Source organism: Gavialis gangeticus, unplaced genomic scaffold, assembly GCF_001723915.1.
Source record: "Gavialis gangeticus isolate Ggan-Ray unplaced genomic scaffold, GavGan_comp1, whole genome shotgun sequence".
Taxonomy (NCBI): Eukaryota; Metazoa; Chordata; order Crocodylia; family Gavialidae; genus Gavialis; species Gavialis gangeticus.
This window is the reverse complement of record NW_017728993.1, coordinates 19352054-19366444: the sequence shown is the minus strand read 5'-3', so window position 1 is coordinate 19366444 and position 14391 is coordinate 19352054. Positions and strand designations below refer to the sequence as shown.

The 14391-nt window shown below is 42.7% G+C and overlaps 1 protein-coding gene across 1 annotated transcript in view; it reads right to left on the bottom strand.

Moving 5' to 3' along the window:
* AGBL4 (ATP/GTP binding protein like 4) overlaps positions 1-14391 on the bottom strand; it is a 1816099-nt gene that overhangs the window by 1789666 nt on the left and 12042 nt on the right. The gene's annotated exons all lie outside the window — the stretch shown is intronic.

Below are 14391 nucleotides of genomic sequence, written 5' to 3'. Positions count from 1 at the left end.
TTCCTGCCATGGCAGGGGGTCGGACTAGATGATCTTCTCAGGTCCCTTCTGACCCTAGAAACTATGAAACTATGAAATTATGAAAAACCTAGAAGTGTATGTCCAAAAAACAAAACAAAACAGTTTAAAATTGATACCATTGTGCCTTGTGAGAATTGTTGGATGGATCCTTTCCCCGCATTGTTCTCACTCAGCCAAGAGTCCTATGTCAGACCGCACCTCTAATTTTGGTTTTCAGCTGAAGTTTTCAAACAAAACATTTGGGATTTGGGATGCTTTGGGTTTTAATCCCCTTTAACTATAGTAAATAGCCCATTAACTCAGTTTCATAGGTCAGGAAACAGGTTCAGAACAGTTATGTAACTTGTGATACAGCTATACGCTGTCAGCAGCAGGACCAGGACTGAAATGTGCATATCCTTACCTTCAGTCCTCTGCCTAGTTCACTTAGACTACATAAACCAAGTCAATTCATACTCCTGGGCTTGATAATTCTCTGCCTTGGAAGCTTATGTCATAATTGTCACCCACACAAAGTGAGTGCAAAGGACTACCAGCTCAAAATGGCAACATCTTTAGGTCACTGGACACTCATTTTGCACAGGTGAAAATTACTACATACGGTCATTCAGTGGAGAATCAGACTTTCTGGGTTGCTGACATCTGTAAAACAGAGATAACCCAACAGAGATGGGTACTGACAAGAGCTGATGAAATGTCTGAACAAAATACCGTTAATTAGCCTGGCAAAACATTCAGCTTCCCCCCAAGTGAAAATAAAGCCCTTCTAATGGCTTTTAGCTCCAGAACAATTACTGTATACAATGCTTTAATTCTGAGTGAGATCCTTTCTTCAGTGTCATACTCATCCCCATATCCACAAACCAAGTTGGAGATCAGTTTGTCCTAGGTCTGTTACTGGATGCCTCTGGTGCACGGAAGAAATAATTCCAATATCCATATGTGGCAACAAGGCAGAGAATGGCCTGAAGAAGACAGACCAACACTGTAACAAATAAATATTCAATTTTTGTCTGCCTTTCTGCCAAATACTTTCAATAACCTGCACGGACCTGGGTACCCAGTGGGATGAGATTCAGAAGGAGGTTTGCAAGCATATTCCAGAACTCATTATTAGATGCAAGCCCAGAATAAGGTTGCAGGTTAGGACCATGCTAATGTCAAAGCAGGCACTGAGAATTAATAAAATTCCTTTTTTCAAGAGTGAATTCTTCAAAGCAATTTCTTCCATTGTATCTGCAGGATTAGGCACCTTTTCCTCTACCGAGAACCATTTTTTCTGGACAGCTGTTTCTATCATCAGAATTTAGGTTCCAAATATTTGGGGCCTTCTCAGTAGTGATTTCCAGCGTGTGTTCCTAATTTCTAAGGTACCATGACCACCAACCCAGCCAAAATGTTTCCTGCGCACTTTTGGCTGAAATGAGCCTTTTCTGAGTCCTTCATATGTCTGTACATCTGTACCTTCACTGACGATAAACTGATGTCACACTCATGTCCAGATGAACATGCAACAATTAAGACAAACACAGCTGCATTTATGTCAATGATTTTATATTCAAATATGTCTGATTGCACTGAAATAAACACAGCTGCATTTATTTCAGTGATTGTACATTCAGATAAGGATATTAGTCATTAGTTCAATGTGGTCATGTGTTCCTTCATAGCAGCAGTGTCATTGCTATTCTCTCCTATTTTTTCTCCTCTTTTTTTTCCAGATGGAAAACCTTGGGCAGAGCCAGAGGGATAAAAACTGGATATTCATCTCAAAGCAAGGAGTAGATGAGGCTCATTCTGTCATACTCAAAAATGACTGAATCATCTTTGCTTAAACTAATAAAAAAAAAAATCACTGTCATAGACCAAGCATGGATAAACTGAGCCCTAAAGCTGAAAGCTGGGTGAAAGTATAAGCCACTGAAAAAGATAATTTGGCACCACATCTTCACAAATAGAAAGGTGTACCGATAAAGTTCTGACTGATTTCCGTGGGACCCCTGTACCCATGCAATTCCACATCTAGGATATTGGCCTTACAATGGAAAGGCTTCGCTAGCTTTCAGTGAGGCACATTCTTCCTGCCATACAATTTCCTCACTAGAACCTGGATTAACGTTCTTACACTAATTGTTCTCAAACTAGTATCAGCTCCATATATCATTAAGATATATTTCCCACAACTTAAAATATGTAAGCAATGCTGTATATAATTTGCAGACAGCACTTGAGCACTAACACACCCCAGGTGATATTTGTAAAAATGTCTTCCATGTTGTATCCTGTTTAGATATATAAAAGGTTAAAATGTAGTTCCATTTACAATGCTGACCTAGCAAGAAAGAAATTAATTTGGCATTACAGCAGTAACATCAATTTCCCATGTAACTTTAGTAATGCATTTACTGGAAAGAGATTAATATCAATTCCATAAATCATTCACATGCATTTTCCGGAGTTTGAGACATCTGAGTAATGTCATATATGTTAGCTGATATCACTTTGTGCATACTACATCCATTAATCTATGCCTGAGGTCATACAGTGGTTGTCATTAAAAATATAAAACTTAAAAAAAAATCAATCTTCCCATTCTTAATTTTTTGTGACTTCTAACTTGCAATAGGTTCAAATGTATTTTCTACTCTTGATACAGTAACGCTGATCTACACTGGCAACCTACATTTACAAAAAAAGGAAACATTTGTTAAATTATCCCCACTGGTAGCAACAACCACTTAATATCTCTATGTGAAGTACAGTATATGTTACTGCCAGCAACTCCAAAAATATCTAGTGTTTAATGAACCAAATATACTTCAATGGTACAAAAGTAAACTAAAAACAGACATTGTTCACAGAAACATACATAAAAACTTCCACTACATCTTTCCTCAGAACAAACGCTCATAGAAATTAAGGTCAAAATAGTAATCTCGTTAAGAGAGTTATTCACAGCTAGTCAATCATACAAGATAAAGGGTTTTTATAACCCAGGAAACCTGGGTGGGGAATTGGTTTCTTCTCCAAAAGACAGCATAGGTCACTAGTAATAGTATCTAAATACAGTTGACAGAGAGCAGCTTTCGTAAGTGTTTTTTCATTCTTTATGTACCTCTATTATCTTTGCTGTATTGTGTTAACCCAGACTTAGAAATGATCCTGGTACTAATTTAATGAATGAAAATTTTGTCATTTACTTGAATGCAAACAGAATTGGAACAAAGCATTTTACAACTATGGGAGTATTCTGCAGTCAGTTATTGTCAGCTCTGAGAGCTGAAGTACCATTCTATTCTGCTGTGTTTGTTGGAGCATTCTGATAACATTACAGCTTTATTTTCTTAGTTTAGTTTTCATGATAGATAGATAGATAGATAGATAGATAGATAGATAGATAGATAGATAGATAGATAGTAGGGCTGTGCAAAGCTTCAGCACCTTGATTTGATTCGGCAAAAATTCAGCCCGATTCGGAGACCAAATCTCCAAATCCAAATCAAATCAGAGGACGGTTTAATCTCTCTGAATCGAATCAGAACCCTCCAAATCGATTTGGGGAGATTTGGAAAGATTCGGACATAGACACAGCTTTAAATGTTTTTTTCTACATGCCTCTAAGTAGCAGGGGCTCATGAGAGCTGCAGTCCTGGGGCGTATGCACTGTCCCACAGGAGCACAGGGGGGCTCCCCAGCACGTGCGGCAGCAGACGGGGAAATGGACCAGAAGCACTTCCGTTCCACTTCTGGGACCAGCGGGGAGCATGCAGGGGGGCCCCCCCATCCCCCCGTCTCGGCGACTGGTACCCCCTGAGTCTGGGGGGAGCACCTGGGGTCCCCCCGCAGCCAATCCCCAAGCCAGAGGGGCGTGGGGGGAGCACTGGCAAGCTCCCTGGCAGACCCCGAAGTGGACATGGCTGAGCACATGAAGGACCCCGCACTCCTGTGGGACACTACATGAGCCCCAGCATCACAGTGTTCACAAGCCGTGCCTGCTACCTCAAGGTATGTAAAAAAAAAAACTTTTAAAGCCGAGTCTATATCCAAATCACTGATTCTCAAAATCAGCACTGAACCTTCAGATTCCAATTCAGCCCAGTTGAATCAGGGACAGTGATCCAAATCAACACATCGAATCACTGTCCCTGATTCAGGCCAAATCCAAATTGAATAATGCCCACTTTGCACACCCCTGATAGATAGATAGATAGATAGATAGATAGATAGATAGATAGATAGATAGATAGATAGATAGATAGATAGATACAAGTGGAAGGATTCAATTTCAGAAAATATTTTGGTAACTGAGGCCTACAGTAATCTGATAATCCTATGTACAAGTTCAGTCTCCTAATTTGCAATAACAAAAAGGCAGATCATGCCATCAGTTTTAAGCAGAAATCCCCATTAAAAAACAATGGTAAAGTATAAACCAGAATCACAGAAAGTTAGGGTTGGAAGGGACCTCAGGAGGTCATGTAGTCTAAACCCTGCTCAAAGCAGGACCAGCCCCAACTAAATCATTCCAGCCAGGACTTTGTCGAGCCAGACCTTAAAAACCTCCAAGGATAGAGATTCCGTCACCTTTCTAAAAAACCCATTCCAGTACTTCACCACCCTCCAAGTCAGAAAGTTTTTCCTAATATCCAACCTAAACTTCCCTCGCAGCAACCTGAGCCTGTTGCTCCTTGTTCTGTTATCTTTCACCACTGAGAACAGTCCAGTTCCACCCTCTTTGTAACCACTCTTCAGATAGTTGAAGGCTGCTGTTAAATCCCCCCTCAGTCTTCTCTTCTGCAGACTAAACAAGCCTAGTTCCCATAGTCTCTCCTCATAAGTCATGTGCTCCTGCCCCTGAACCATTTTCACTGCCCTCTGCTGAACTCTCTCCAATTTGTACACATCCTTTCTGTAGTGGGGGGCCCAAAACTGGACACAATACTCCAGGTGTAGCCTCACCAGGGGGAGAATCACTTTCCTTGATCTGCTGACAACACTGCTACTAATGCAGCCCAGGATGCCATTAGCCTTCTTGAGAACAAGGGCACACTGCTGGCTCACATTCATCTTATTATCCACTATAAGCCCCAGGTCCTTCTCTGCAGAGCTGCTGCTTAGCCAGTTGATCCTAAGCCTGTACCGGTGCATGGGATTCTTCTGTCTTAAGTGCAGAACTTTGCATTTGTCCTTGTTGAGTTTCATGAGATTTCTTTTGGCCCAATCCTCCAATTTGCCTATATCACTCTGAATCCTAGCCCTACCCTCCAGCATATCTACTACTCCCCCCCGCAACGCATTCTATTTTCCAGCCTGTTATTGAAGATATTGTAAAAAACCTGCCCCAGGACTGACTCCTGGGGCACTGCACCTGACACCAGCTGCCAACTAGACCTCAAGCCATTGATAACTACCCATTGACCCCAACAATCCAGCCAGCTTTCTATCCATGTTACAGTCCATTCAGCCAACCCATACTTCCTTAGCATGCTTGCAAGAATGCTGTAGGAGATTGTATGAAAAACCTTGCCTAATTCAAGTTATAGCATGTCCACTGCTTTCTACACATCCACAGGGTCAGTCAGGTTGGTTAGGCATGACTTGCTCTTGGTGAATCCTGACCACTTTCTTCTCCTCCAAGTTCCTAGAAATGGATTCCTTGAGGATCTGCTCCATGATTTTTCTGGGGACTGAGGTGAGGCTGACTGGTGTATAGTTCCGTGGATCCTCCTTCTTCCCTTTCTTAAAGATGGGCACTATTATTATTTGTATTATACTACAGACAACGTATATTATAAGACAGAGGTCTCAAAATACAATAAAATATTCTTTTAACAATCTTTCTCTTGAAGTAGTAAATATTTTGGCATGATTCCAACAATTGGGCAAATTTCTTTTCTTTTGAAATGTAAGAAGAGCTTATTTGTTTTAACATGTAAATTTGAAAGGTCTTAGGGTTCTATTATAAGTTCTAAATTTTTGCATTATAAGTTCTGAATATTTCTCTTATCACTGTTGAAAATATAAAAGCTATTCCATGACAGTGAAAGAAAAATACATCAACATTTTATGGTAAAGCTGAAAGGCCAATTGTGTGTGGACTGCAGCCTTGATGAAGTAAATGCTGTTGCACTCAATTACTGTAAGTCTAAGTTTCACACAAAGATTTTCTGAAGTATGTTAACTTGCTTTTGAATTAGAGAAAAGTATTTAAAAGATTAACAAAAATTATATAAATGTACTTATAAAAGCCACATGAGATCACTTAATACAATGTAGATTATAACTTGCTCCAACTGATTAATATCATTTGCATTTCATCAGCATTACACTTTTATAAGGCTGTTAACACAAAATGTGCAAGTCAGTAAACTTCCTGTAGAACAAGAAGAGACTCACCAATTTTTATCAGTTTTTTCCACCATAAGGTGGTGGTAAATCAGTCAACATAATGAAATCAGATCTACAGTAATTAAAGGTTGAATCTGAAATTTTACAAAACTTTGTTTAATGATGACCTCTTGAACACAGACCACATTGAACAAATTACCCAATCTTAACATTTTTGTCATAAAAAATGAGAATTCATCCAAAGGATGGAAAATTTAATGACTCTTGGCACAGTTCCACTTTCTGATTGAAACAAGAGTAGAAGCAGACAGCAGTTTCATTTTTAATTTCAAGAAACACATTATTTCTTTAACATTTAAAGAGCATCAGAGGAGATTAACAAGCACAAATGCATATTTTGAAAAAGCTCTTGAAAAGTCTCTGCATTTAACATTATGAAAGCTTTTGCATCAGGGCTGGAATACGTGTACTTGTGTGGGCCAACTTTACTCTTTCAACTTTCAGAAAAGATCCGAAAAGGAAAAATGCTAAAATAAAACCATAGGCAGACAGTGTTCTTTAGGTAAATGTGATATCTTTTATTAGACCAACTAAATAGCTGGAAACATTATTCTTTGCAAGTTTTTGTACACAAACACCCTTCTTCAGGCATAGCATGAGTCTGCCGCTGGTTTGTGATCTCCTGGATAGAAGAGAAGTCAATATGCAAAATGCAGGTCTATGAAAATGCAAATGGGTGGCAGTGAGGATCACAGGCCATGGGAGACAGTAAGTATGAGACAGGTAGGTGGGGGAGGAAAAAGGGGGAATGTCGACCTGGTGATAAATGTAGCTAGTACAATGTGGAGAGGTTACTGGGGTTATCACATGGCAGGCAGGCTATAATGTGTCATAATCCAATGTCTATATTGAGTCCATGATTTTTTGTATTCAGTAGATTTATGAAGTGAAGTTCGTAGGCTCATGTATGAAAGGTGTTTTGTAAATTCCCTTTGAGGATTATACCCCCAAAATAAAACCGTCCCATTTTAACATTGTTCCTGATTCCTGGAAATCAATTTCTAACTTTGTTCAGACTTAGCTAGAATTATGCTGGGATCAAGCATATGGGAGTCCTTCTCTGTTGCCTAGGGGTTATGGCCCTCTCCTGGGTTTTGAGACTGCTTCTATAATGCTTTAAGCATTTTACATTATATAGTCACTAGGTGAAAAACAGAAACACTCCTGCTACCAGGGACTAGACACAGGATAACCCCTCACCAAAAAAGTGTCATAACCACTCAGCTTAAAGGCATGCTCTCACTTGCTGGCCCTAAGACACTTCAATTTCTGACTACTCATAGTCCAGATCCAACAAAAGGGAGACAGAATGTCCTCATCTAGCCTATTCAGTATGTTGGTGCTAGGGCACCCTCCTGGACAAGTACTTCAATTAAAGTACACGTGGGAGGCTACAGCTAGGATCCGGCATGTCCTGGATAGACTGAAAGAGTGGCCCACAATCACCAGATTAAATTTAACAAGGAAAAGTGATGAGTTCTGCACTTGGGACAGAATATACAAACACACACTGGGGAATGGCTGGCTAAGCTGTGGTACTGGAGAGTAGGACCTGAGGGTTACAGTATACCATATTCAGCATATGGAGCCAACAATCTGCTCGTTGCAAAAAAAAGCCAACAGCCAACAGGTTTGTATTAACAGGAGTGTCACTTGAAAACCAAGGAAAGTTATTTTTTTTTACTCTGGCATGGGAGAAGCCTCATCTGGAGTACCATGTTCAGTTTGGGCCCCACACATAAAGAAAATCCATTGCCTCCAATTCTGGGCTCCACAATTCCAGAAAGATGTTCAGAAGCTTGAGAGAGTCCAGAGGAGAGCCATGCACATGATCAGAGGGCAAGAGAATAGGCTTTATGAAGACAGGCTGAGAGCCATGGGACTCTTCAGCCCGGAAAAGTGCAGGCTCAGGGGGGACCTGGTGGCTGCTTATAAGTACATTGTTTATAAGTACATAAGGGGTACCTATCAGGATCTGGGAGAATGTCTGTTCACCAGAGCATCCCAAGGAAAAACAAGGACCAACGGTCATAAACTCCTCCAAGACCATTTGAGGCTGGACATAAGAAAAAAATTTCTTTACTGTCCAAGCCCCCAAGACCTAGAATAGACTCCCGCCAGAAGTGGTGCAGGCACCTACCCTAGACGCATTCAAGAAACGTTTGAATGCTTATCTTGCTGGGATCCTTTGACCCGAGCTGACTTCCTGCCCCTGGGGCAGGGGGCTGGACTTGATGATCTTCGAGGTCCCTTCCAGCCCTAACATCTATGAAATCTATGAAAAATGTAAACAGATAAGAAAGAAAAATGCAGAGAGCTGGATTTGATAATGAGCCTTTAAGTACCAGCAGGACAGTTATAGAGAAGATAGAGATGGGCTTTTCACTGTGGCTGTACAGGACAGAACTGGGAACAATGACATCAACCTGCAGCAGAGGAAATGCAGGTTGAAGATTAGGAGGACCTTTCTGACTAAGAAGGTGGTCAGCTATTGCAACAGACTACTTAGAGAAATTGTGGACTCTCCATTCCTGGAAATTTTTAGGGACAAGTTAGACAGACACTTGGCTGGGATAGTTAAATCAGGGATGATCCTGCCTTGAACAGGGGGCTGAAATAGATGACGTCATGAAGTCTCCTTCAGCCCTACTTTCCTATGATCATAACTGGACTATTGGGGAAAATGTGGGTACCTCCACTATCACGTTTGAACTGAATTGAATGCTTTTAATATGAATTAGTTGTGGAGGTTGACCACCCACCAATCCACATATGAAGGTAAAGTTCAGTTGCTTCCTCAGGTACAGTTTGAATCACAACAAAGGAAGGGGGCACTTAGGGATCGGGGGTTGTCTACACCAGACACTTTACTGCGAAGTAGCATAGCTTACTGTGCAGTAAGCGTATGCATCTATACGTGCACATGCTTACTGCACAGTGAACCTCGCTAATCGTGAGTCAATTTGCTACCTGCAAATGCAAGTAGCAAATACTTGTGATTTCTAATGCACAATAGCGCTTGTGTAGACACCTGACTTGGAGCAAATCTGCTCCTAATCAGCTGGCCACCAGCAGACAGGAGATGGCTCCCTCCCCCTGGGAGCTGCCTGCTGCCGGGGCAGGCTCTGCCACTGGAGCCCAGGAGGGCACCATGTCTCCCTGCCCTGGCTGCAGGGAACTCCAAGACCCTGCTCCAAGATTGCAATAGGGGAGTGGGGGCTGGGAGAGCCTTATCTCTCAGCCCCTGCTTTGCCATTGCAATTGGGGAGAAGGGGCTGGGAGATCCTTATCTTCCAGCGCCAGCTCCCAGGGCTAGCCAGATAACTGCAAAGCCAATGCTGAGAGTTCCCTGCTGGCGGGGGCTGTGGAGCCTGTTCCCCATGCAGCTCCATGACCACAGAGCTGGGCAGGGAACAAGCTCTCCTACCTGTTCCCCACCCAGCTCTGCAATCATGGAGCTGAGCAGGGAACAGGCTCTCCAGCATGCAGCCCCCAGAGGAAGTAACGTCCCAGCCCTGGCCAAGAGACAACTGTCTCCTGGCCCGGTGCTCCCTGCCAGCCCCTGGGCTACTACCCAGGGGGGCCCTAAAGTTCCCCCTGGTGGCAACAGGGGCCCACTGCAGGGCCCCTCATAGCGAGAGCAGTTTGCAGCCATTAACAGCAAATCTGTTCCCACTGCTCTACACTTGTAGATGCCTGCCTGGGACCATTTACTCATGAGTATTTTACTCGCAAGTAAACAGCTACCAGATTTAGTGCACGTGTAGACACACCCAGGAACACCTAAGCTGTCTAACTCAAATTTTTGAGCATGTTCAGAAGTCTTAGCAGAGATGCCGTGGGAATTCTGCAGTATAATGGAGGCACCTAATGAATTTAGTTGCCTAATGGGTTTTTGTGGCTGTAGGCACTGCAACATTCTAACTCATTCTTTGGAACCTAGGCACCAAAACTTCACCTACGCCTCATGCAGGCTTACAGAACCAGTCTCGGCCTGCCCCCAGATACACAACTCAAATGTTCTCAAGAAAAATATACGTATATCAAAATCCTCTCTTAAGCTCAGGAAAGACCAGCTGGTGAACAGAAGCAAATCTATTGGTACCTATTCCCTAGGAGCTGTGTCCCTGTGCACCCATCTTGTCCCAGGTACAGTGTAAGAGGAATACTGGTAAAACATTACAATAAATCAGCTCCAAATTGATCATTTAATGTATTAGTAGAGGGCAAAAGAGAGAAACTATAGTTCACTGAAATATTCGTTTTCATCTAATCTGTAGGCCTTCAAAAGTGACAGTTGTTTTATTTTAGCTGATCATTCACAAAGATAACTATACATCTGTTTTTCACTGAAATTATTTCCTGGCTTCCAGTGAAATTGGTATCTTTCTAAAATTACCTTATGGAGCATAAACAATCATTAAATGGCACCAGGAAATCTGTATGCCAGCTGATCTATAGCCACTGTCGTACAGTGGGCTCAAATAATAAATGTCTGTTTGCCCTTTTGGAAGAATACTGGCTTGGATCGTGGGAGGTCAAGCTAAAATTTCTGTTCCAACACAGTCTTTCTGTGCAACTTTGTTAAAGTTCCTCAGTCTCACTGCCTCAGTTTTCTATACAAAAATGGAATAATAGCACTTCCCTACTGCACAGAGAACTTAAATACAGTACAGACTGTAAGATATTTCAATACTATGGTGATGCAGGCAAGATAGGTACCTAAAACAAACAAACAAACAGCTCTACCAGTATTCTCCATTTTAAGTAAATGGAGTTTCTCACAGCAAAAGAATCTATCAGAACAAACTTATTAAACAATGGCAAGCCAACTTTGTTTTTGATCTACATGACTAATATGGCAGTGTATCTCAACTAATTATAATACCAATTCTTACAAAGTTAACATCCTTTTCTGTTCTGGAAAGCTCTCTTCCCTTCTCTCCCTTGTCTTGCAAAATCATATTATATTTATTATTTAATTAAATATTTAATACATCCTTAAAAAGGCACAGATTTTGCAAAGGACCTGTAGTATTTTAGAGGTAACAGGGAATCTCAGGTTTCACACACATGCTTTTATTTAACAGTAAACCAATGATCTATAAAATATGATTCAGTCTGACTCAGAATCCCTAAACTCCATCTTTCTCCATGTCTCTACTTAGCCATTTCCTGTTAGATATCTGGTAGGCAAGTGACTCCCAGCCACAATGCCACAGCACTGCAGGGTGCCATGAGATCCTTTAAAGGCTGCCACAAGGTACCATGCACTGTTAGGTACACAAACATCTAGGCTAGGCACAGACATTCAAAAAGCCAGAGCCTGAATTGATTCAATCTTTGCAGGTCAGTCTAACCTGCGTGGATTGCACCAATTTGCAAGTGAAGAGACATTCTCGAAATGCAGGCACATGCCTGCAGTGGCTCAGGTCAGGAGTCGGAGGTGCTAAAGCAGCCCTTGGCTGCTGGAAAGCTGTGCTGGGGGACATGGCCAGCCCCAGCAGTAACCTCAAGTGAACTGGCCAGGGAGGGGGTTTAAATCCCTCCTCTGTCCCACTGGCACAGACTTGAGCTGGAGTACACCAGGCACTCCCCGCTCAATGCTGCAGCAGCGGGGCCAGGATCATGGCCAAACACAGGCTGGCATGGCCCTTGAGGCAGAAGGGGCAGGGAGGAGGGTTATTCCCCCCTCTAAACCTACTGCCTCCATGGGACCACAACCAAGGTATAACTGACCTGACTGCTGCCTGCTCCCTGCGTGAGGTGGACAGTGGGATAAGCCCCCTCCTGCCCCCTCGCCTAGGGGGCCCTGCTGGCGAGTGGGAGTCAGAGCTACCACGGACTGCAGTGAGCAGAAGCACCAGGGCTTGGAGGCGGCCATAGCCTCGGAAGCTCCCCTAGAGCTGCTGCCACCGCTCATCTGAGGCAGCTTTCCCTGGACCGCCCGCAGCACAGCCCCACGGCCCCCCGCCGGAAAGAGCCTCATGCTACAGGATACCATGACACGGGCTGCAGCCCCCATCAGAGTTGCTCCCCCTCACTGCTCCATGGGTAGGGGCAGGGCCAGAGGCCCCCTTAGATGGGGGGCAAGGTGGGGTCTGCTCGAACCCAGTGCCACCGCCACCACTTGCACTCTGCAGGGAGTGAGCAGTGGGATAAGCCCCCTCCTGCCCCCTCCACCAGATGCCGGAGGGGAAAGAACATGTCTAAGGGGGACGTGAAGGCCAGCCTCTGCCCCCCCCCACCCAGAGTGGCAAGGTAGGGAGCAACCCTGATGGGGACAGCAGCCTCTGTCATAGTGTCCCGGAGCATGAGCCTCTTCCAGGGGGGAGGCACTGTGGGCACGGGCAGGGTTGGGGCTGGGGCAGGGAAAGCTGTTATAGATGAGCAGCAGTGGCACTGGGGGGGGGCTTGAGCAGCTATGGCCCCCTCCAAGCCCCGGAGCTGCTTCTCATCACAGTCCATTGTAACTCTAACCCTTGCTTGTGCCCCCATGCTGGGAAGAGGCTTGTGCTCCTGGAACACCAGGACAGGGGCTACTGTCTCATCAGGGCCCTGCCCCCTCGTGGCTCCAGCAGTAGGGTCAGAGGCCCAGCCAGAGGCTAGCCAGAGGGCCCCTTAGGCGAGGGGGCAAGGAGGGGGATTATTCTCCACTCCCTCTGGCAGAGGGGGGAAGAAGGAGGCTCATCCCACCATTCACCCCATACAAGGAGCACGCTTGATGATGCTCCATTAATGGAAAGAGACAGAAGATTTTACCACAGTCAACAATTAGCTGGAGTATCCTGTAATCAGTTAATATGTATGGACTACCTTGGACCAGAAAAATTGTTCCAAACAATCACTGGACTGACATATAATAAAAAACGGACTGTAAAATTGGAAATCAGACACACATGACTTGCAAATAAGCTGTATACAATGTTATGCAGTGTTGCTATTGTCAAGGAGAAAGAGTAAATGAAGTTAGTCATAGTATTGTTTATATTTTGGGAGTGTCCAGAAGTGTCAAACAGGATCAGAGTCCCATCATGTTACATTATGTGCAAACTCAATTACTAATATTACCTGCCCTCCAAAAGGTAAATCAAACTGTATTGTCAAAATCCATATGTAGAATATGAAGATACTGTTTAAAGTTACCTTTTTTAATAATTATTTGAGTTGAAAAGTATTTTTATATTCTACTGTTCAAAAACTGGAAATAAGTACTCATCTAATGACCCACATCTTCATTTTACAGAAAAATTGGTAAATGATTGCATTTCTCATCTTAGCTAATTGTTTAGTTTCATAAATTATACTGACTTTTTCTGATTCAGGAATCATAAAATCATAACCAAGAACAGGTCAAGATTAATAAATATATCAAGTTATTAAATATAGTATTTAAACATTTTCTCAGCCTTCATAGTTATAGTTTATAGTTTAACAATAAGACATTCTTTATTATTCACTACCATCATTTTCAACTTTTATACACTATAATCAAGGGATGTAATAACTCAATTTTATATTTATCTAAAAGCTGGCAGCCAGTATTCCACCCTGAGGGACCTAATTCTTCATAAAAAGCTCATTTTATGAGGCACTGTAGTACTTTTGGCATTACCAGCACCTCTCTCACAAACCACACTGGCAACCGTAGCTCATTCTGCCAAATGCCTTTTGTACATATGGTGTTTAACAGTGCTTTGTGTATTTATTAAGGTAGCAATAATAGATTTAAGCAATATATGTAACAAAATTTTAAAACATATTATGAAATACATAAAAAGCCATGAATTAATTTAAAATTAGTCTTTAAACCAACACCCTAAATACAATATTTGTAAAAAATCTGTCTTTTAGAGTCCCAGGGCTGAATCCTGAACCCACAGCAATGGAAAAGGTTCCACTAATCTAAATAGAGCTGGCTCAGGCTACAAGAACCTGAAACAAGCCATATATAGTTAAAGA